Here is a 6,643-nt window from a genome sequence, read left to right as displayed (position 1 = left end):
GGCTTAGTTTAGGAGGACGACTGAGTGTATTTGGCGTGTATCTGTGTATATATATCTGACATATACATGCATGTGCATTTGCGGTGTATGGACACCCTTATGTCAGCAGGCTGAGAGAGGCCAACTGCAGTGTAACCCAGGATGCTGGACCACCCGGGAGACTGTAGGACCACAGGCTGCTTCTGCTGATGTAGAAATATAGTGAGAAAGTTTCCACTCTGGTGGGCACATCTACCTGTGGAATAAACGCCCAGAGGAGAGTTGCCCTCCTGACTCAGAAGCGTGTGTTTTAGCCTTTGTCAGGTAACCCCTCTGAGATTGTGATGAATGCCATAAACCATTTTCTTTTTTGTTAGAAAAAAATGCAAGCACACAGACACAAAACACGCTGCAGAAATATTTCAAGGATGTGCCTTCAAGTGCTTGAGAATGAATTGACAAAATCCGTGAAATAATTAAATTAATTATTAAATTAGTTTTAAATTAATTAATATAAATATTAATTAAAATAACTTTGGTGTATATAACACAGCCTGGACTGACTCTTCCTGACTGACGTGGCTTTTGGAGACGGAAGTCTTAACATGGAACATCTGAGCTGTTACCGCCCTGATGCTTTGAGCAAATCTATTGTGTCTTGAATGGGGAGAAATTAAAATGCAAAGATATCCTTCTGGAAAGTAATATAACACAATAAGAAAAAAATGCACGAATGAATTCTAGATTAGGAAATGAATCAGGGACAATCAATTCAAATAAACTCCAGCGAGAGTAGCTTTTGCACGGCTTCATCGCTTTGATCAAGGCAGTCATTAATCATTATGGACACCTCGTTTGTTTTAGCAGAAGTGAGCAGCGTTGGTGGGTAGATCTCTCAGATGGTTTTCAAGGGTTTGTGAACCAATTCAGGTCTGTTCACTGTGTCTTTCGAGAAGAGTTCAAATTGTGCTTCCTGGAAGCAATTTGTATCATCACTGGAAAGACACAATTCATTGCAACCAAACCAGCCTGATAAATATTGAGCAGTTGACATTTGTTATGAATCCCACAGCCAGGAAAGTGCCTCTGCTTGCCTTGATAGTCTGGCTTAAGCCTTTGTCCCCATGTAATTATTAAGAGTGTCCCTTTAGTAGCTCTAAAAAGTGTCCCAGGTAGATGACAAATAATTCGGTCCTTTTCTCGAGTATGGAGGAAAGACTGTTTCTAAACAGGCAGGATGCAGGTTTGTGCTGACTCAGAGGGAACGACTGGATGATGGACTTCTGTCCTAAAAATTTTAAACGTGGTGATTTCTTAAGGCACCAATACAGAATAACAACATCCAAGAACTGCCATCTTCAATGAATTTTAACCCAATTATAATACAATTATTATTTTTGGATCAGATTCCTCAGGCTCAAAACATAGCACAATTAGAAACATTTTGCTCACAGTGAAAAAAAAATGTGACAATGAATATATGTATGTTCATGTATAACTGAAAAATTGTGCTCTACACTGGAAATTGACACAACATTGTAAAATGACTATAACTCAATAAAAAATGTTTTTAAAAAAGAAACATTTGAAAAAGGTTTATTTTATGTGAAATTGTGGTCCTTTTTTTGGGGTAAGTGTCTTTTGCTAAGCATGCCACAAAGTTCTACTATGAATACGCAGTAACACAATTCATTTACTTACAGACATTACTTAAGCCCCCTCTTCCTTCCCCCTAGTATTTGTTTTTGTTTTTGTTTCTTAATTTTATTTTTTATTGAAGTGTAGTTGATTTACAATATTGCTTTCAGGTGTATGGCAAAGTGATTCAGGTATACATATACATAAATATATATATTTTCTTTTCAGATTCTTTTCTATTATCTTATTACAAAAAAATTGAATATAGTTCCCTGTGCTCTACAGTAGGTCTTTGTTTATCTGTTTAATATATAGTAGTGTGTATCTGTTAATCCCAGACTCCTAATTTATCCCATCCCCCTACCCCATGCGTTCCCTTTTGATAACCATAGTTTGTTTTCTATATCAGCGAGTCTGTTTTTGGTTTGTAAATAAAATTTGTATCTTTTTAAAGATTCTACATATAAGTGATATAATTATTTGTCTTTCTCTGTCTGATTTATTTCACTTAGTATGATTATCTCTAGGTCCACCCATGTTGCTGCAAATGGCATTATTTCATTCTTTCTTAAGGCTGAATAATACTCTATTGTATAAATATACCACGACTTCTTTATCCAGTCATCTGTCGATGGACATGTAGGCTGTTTCCACGTCTTGGCTGCTGTAAACAGTGCTGCTGTGAACACTGGGGTGCACGTGTCTTTTTGAATTAGAGATTTCTCTGGATGCAGCCCAAGAGTGGGACTGCTGGATCATAGGGTAACTCTGTTTTTGCCACTCCCTCAAATTTTGTAAGAAGAAAATCAGTGACAGCAAACACAGAAAGTCAACAGTAAACTTTGATTATATCTCAATACCAAAATTAAAAAAATTTTTTAACTTAGAGGCAGAAATGAAAGCTCACATTGTTTCAGCTCTGCTTTTGTGTTAGTTTCCCTCTAACAGGCTTTTTGTCTGCGTCTCCATGAAGAGGAAGACACTTCTCTATTGAGCATCCTGTCCTGCTCCTCATCCCATGGAGAAGCCATCTACTGTTTGCAATTTAGAACTTCAAAAATCTGAATTATCAAATTAATACTTTTGATTTAATTAAAAGGTAAACAGGGGATGCATTTACAAAATGGTACGCAGTGAAAACACCTTCAGTGCACGTCATCCTTCAAGCCGGTTCCAACGTCGCTTCTACGTCTCATGGAGCCCTTTAGAGACTCTACAAGCAAATATAAACACACAAGTCTTATCTTCCATCCCCTCTTCTTCATCAAAAAGGTGGCACATTATGCACACTGGTCTTCTTGCTTTTTTTTAATCTAACAAAATATCGCGGAGGTGTTTCCATGTCACGCCGAGAGAGTTTTATCACGCTATTTTTTTTTTATAGTTATGTAGTATTTCACAGAATGGCAAAACAGATGTATCATCATATGCCCAATCCCTTATTGATGGATGTTTGGGTTGTCTGCAGTATCTGTGACCACAAGCAAAGCTGCAGTGTGCCATTTCATTCCTCGGTGGGTAGGGCTGTGAGACAAGGTCTCCAAAGGGAACAGATGGACAGAAGAACGAATTTATAATTCTGATAGATCCTGTCTGATTGCTCCCCAGCGGGACTGTGCACACTTCCACCCCATACACGTATGCAAGTGCCTGTTCCTGGAGAGCCTGGCCAGCAGCGCGCTCGGGCACGTCTGAATTCCAGCGTGGCTCCGATTCACTTCTCTAGTTACGAGGGGCGTTCAGTGTGTTTTCATGGCATTGACACCTGTTGTGTTTCTTCTCCATGAAGTACCTATTCACATCCTTCATGTCCTTTGTCCTTGTTTTGTTAAAGTCGTATTCTTGATAATTTTTAAGAGCTCAATGTATATGAGGGAGATTGCCCCTTTGCCTGCAGTTTGAGTTACAAATGTTGGTTGCGTGTTTGAATGAATTCTATTGCCCCCAGTTGTAGACAGTGGACCAGAATGAGCTGGTCCCCAAGGTTCACAGAAAAGCTGCACATTAACCTCAAAGCCTGGGTTCATTCCCTTATTCCACGCTTCCTCCAAAGTCCTCTTGCATCAGCGACTCTTCTACTGAAATGAATATGAACACTTACTTAAAAAGTACTGGGAGACAAGAGCAAAGCGAAGTAAAGAGGCCCTCCCGTCAGTTACCATGCCTTTTACTGAACCCCTAGTGGGTGCCGAGCACTATGCTGTCCTTCCTTCAGCATGATGAGTAAAGTCGGCCCGTCACAGGGCTTGTTTAATTCCATCTGCAGCCTTCACTCCTCGCTGCCCTGTGAGGGAACATTGTCACCGGTTCCAGGGACCAGGACGCGGACACCCTTGTGGGGACATCTGTCGTGCTCAGGACCCATCCGGTAGTGAGGTGCCCTTGGAAGAGACTTCGGAGGTCTCACCGGAGCTTGTCCCCTCCCCCTCTGCAGCTCTGGGCCACAGGGCAGGGAGATCTGGGCCCTTTAGGATGGCTGGGGAAGCGGGCCTCGCCCATCACTCAGGCCCGTTCAGAAGGGCCTGGGAACATGAGGTGGGTCCGGATGGAAGCGCCTTCATATGGGCTCTGGTTGCTCCTGCAGGAGCTGAGCTCGGTGGTGATCTGGGAGCAGACACTTCCCTCCGGGCTCCGAGGTTGGAGAGGGACACCTGTTCTCATGGCTACACTAGGATGACTTGGAGTTCCTGTCAAAAATACCCCAGACCCCTGGATTCATATATTGAACACAGGGTTGAGCAAATATTTTTTTAACAGGCTCTCCAGGCGTTTGTTTCTGAGACCAATGGTCTAGATCGCTGTGGTTCAGATGGGAATTCCTGGCACTTGGCTGGGACCAGACTATGGTCTAATTGGATTTAAAGACCTCAAAGTCTTTTCAAGCTCCTGCATGACAGGACCCTGGCTTCCTTGCCGCTCTCCTTAGCTCGGATCTGTCTTTCCCTTAAAGACGTTGCCAGGGCTGAGCCAGCACTCGCCGCTAAAGTCTGGTGAGGTAAGAGATGATTATGAAAGCAATCTGAGTAATTACTTCTACGCTTGTGGGCGTTTGGTTGAAACATCTTTTATTGTAGTTGTTTTGTATCAAATAATAGCTACTGTTTTTTTTCCCCCCAGTCCCCTGGCAGACTGTGTTTTCCAAAGATGGCCTTAACAACAGCTCCCCCCGCACGGCGTGGAGTCCAGATCCCTCTTCTGGAAGCTGGGCTCGCTGGTAACCCACAGAATGCAGCGGAGTGACTCTGTGACTTCCAGGGCTGGGTCAGGAGGGGTTCAGACGATTCCTCCTTGTTCTCTTAGGACGCCCATCCTCGGGGGAGCCAGCCATCACAGAAGACGGCCAGTCACCCCGGGCTGCCATGTTGGGGACATCTGGGTGGATGGTCCCAGCTGCGTGCAGCCCTCCAGCCATTCCTGCAAAGACACCAGAAACAGTCGATCTTCGTTGTTCACCGACTACGAATGTGTGAGCTATCCTACTCACTAAAATGCATCTGGAACTCCCAGATCACACTTGCAGCCCCTCTGTGGCCACTCAGGGATGTGCCCAGAGTGGAGGCACACATGCACGTCCCTGCTGAGGTCGGCCAAGGTGACCTTCTGCCTTCTTGTCTCAGCTCATGCTGGACACAGGTGTCCTTTCCGTGGTCCATTGAGTGCCAGGTTTCCGGCATTTTTGTGCCTTTGGTTGGTGATTTTGCTGTTTAAAGTAGCCCCTGAGTGGGGAGGGTACAGCTCAGTGGTAGAACACGTGCTTAGCATTCACGAGGTCCTGGGTTCAATCCCCAGTATCTCCATTAAAAAATAATTAAATTAATAAACCTAATTACCTACCCTCACCCCCCCAAAAATTAAAAAATTAAGTAGCCCCTAAGAGTCATGCTGAAGTGCATGGTGTGCAGTGTCTTGAGGCAAGAAAGCTGTGCGGGCCTGATGGGGAAAACCCTCTTGTCAGGTGAGCGTCCCTCAGGCGCGACTCAGGTGCCGCTGGCCGTGAGTTCAGTGTGAACGAATGAACCACACGGTCCATCTCGGCACAGGAAGAGGACGATTGCCGATCGGCCCAGAGGTCGCCCCGGAAACCGCTACAGTAACATGTTCTAGTGCGCCCGGAGCTGCGGAAAGGACGGGAAAGCGGCTCCGCCGTGGACTTGTGCGGCGATGACTGAGGAAACCAGTGGCGTGGACGCCGAAGGACACTCAGGGCACGCTCCCCAGCGCCAGGGGGATGCTAAGCCCCTCTCAGCTCGAGTCTTCGTGTTTAGAATAAAGAAGTATCACTCAAGGGTCATCAGAATTCATCGAATTAATTATTTTGAATAGCTATTAAATAAAGTGTCTTCAATGAACAGAAGCAACTTCTAAAACAAGGTGAAGTATCGATTAGTTGACAGAAGTGTTGGGCCCTCCCCTTGAGCTCCCCTGGAGCAGTGGCTCTGTTTCTGCTAACGCAGGGCTCCTGGTAGTCGTATAGACACAACTGCAGCGAGCAGCGCGCCGCGGCTGTTTCTCGGCGGAGCTGTCCTGCGCCCTCCAGGCCGGTCACCGCCAGTCGAGCCCGTGACATCAGCCCCCAGCAGGAGGGCAGAGCGGTCTCCAGGCCCAGCCCAGCCAGATCCCTGGCTCACAGTCTGGGAGAGGCCGCAGGACGGCCGCGTCCGGTCCCCGTGTGCTGGGGTCATTGGCGAAGCAGCAGTAAGTAATCAGAGCAGAAGCTGGTGCCGGCTGTGGTGACGCTGGTAGGGGTCCCCTCCTTCTCTCAACCATAATCCTGCAAACTGGGTCATTCCGACAGTTTACGGATGGGGAAACTGAGGTTGGGAGGGTCTAACCAGCTCAGGGTCACCCAGGTCCCAAGTGGTGGCCCCGGAATTCAGACCCAGCAGTGACGCAGTCCAGACTCACGCCCGCCTCCTGGTGCCACACGCGCCGCCGACATCATTAACAACTGTTTAAGGTGATAATGACCAGGCCCCTTCTTTCCTCTTATGTCCTTCAGGTTGGGTCCTGCTGATAATTAAGAAGA

Source organism: Camelus ferus, chromosome 5 (assembly GCF_009834535.1).
Source record: "Camelus ferus isolate YT-003-E chromosome 5, BCGSAC_Cfer_1.0, whole genome shotgun sequence".
Taxonomy (NCBI): domain Eukaryota; kingdom Metazoa; phylum Chordata; class Mammalia; order Artiodactyla; family Camelidae; genus Camelus; species Camelus ferus.
This window is presented reverse-complemented; position numbering follows the sequence as displayed.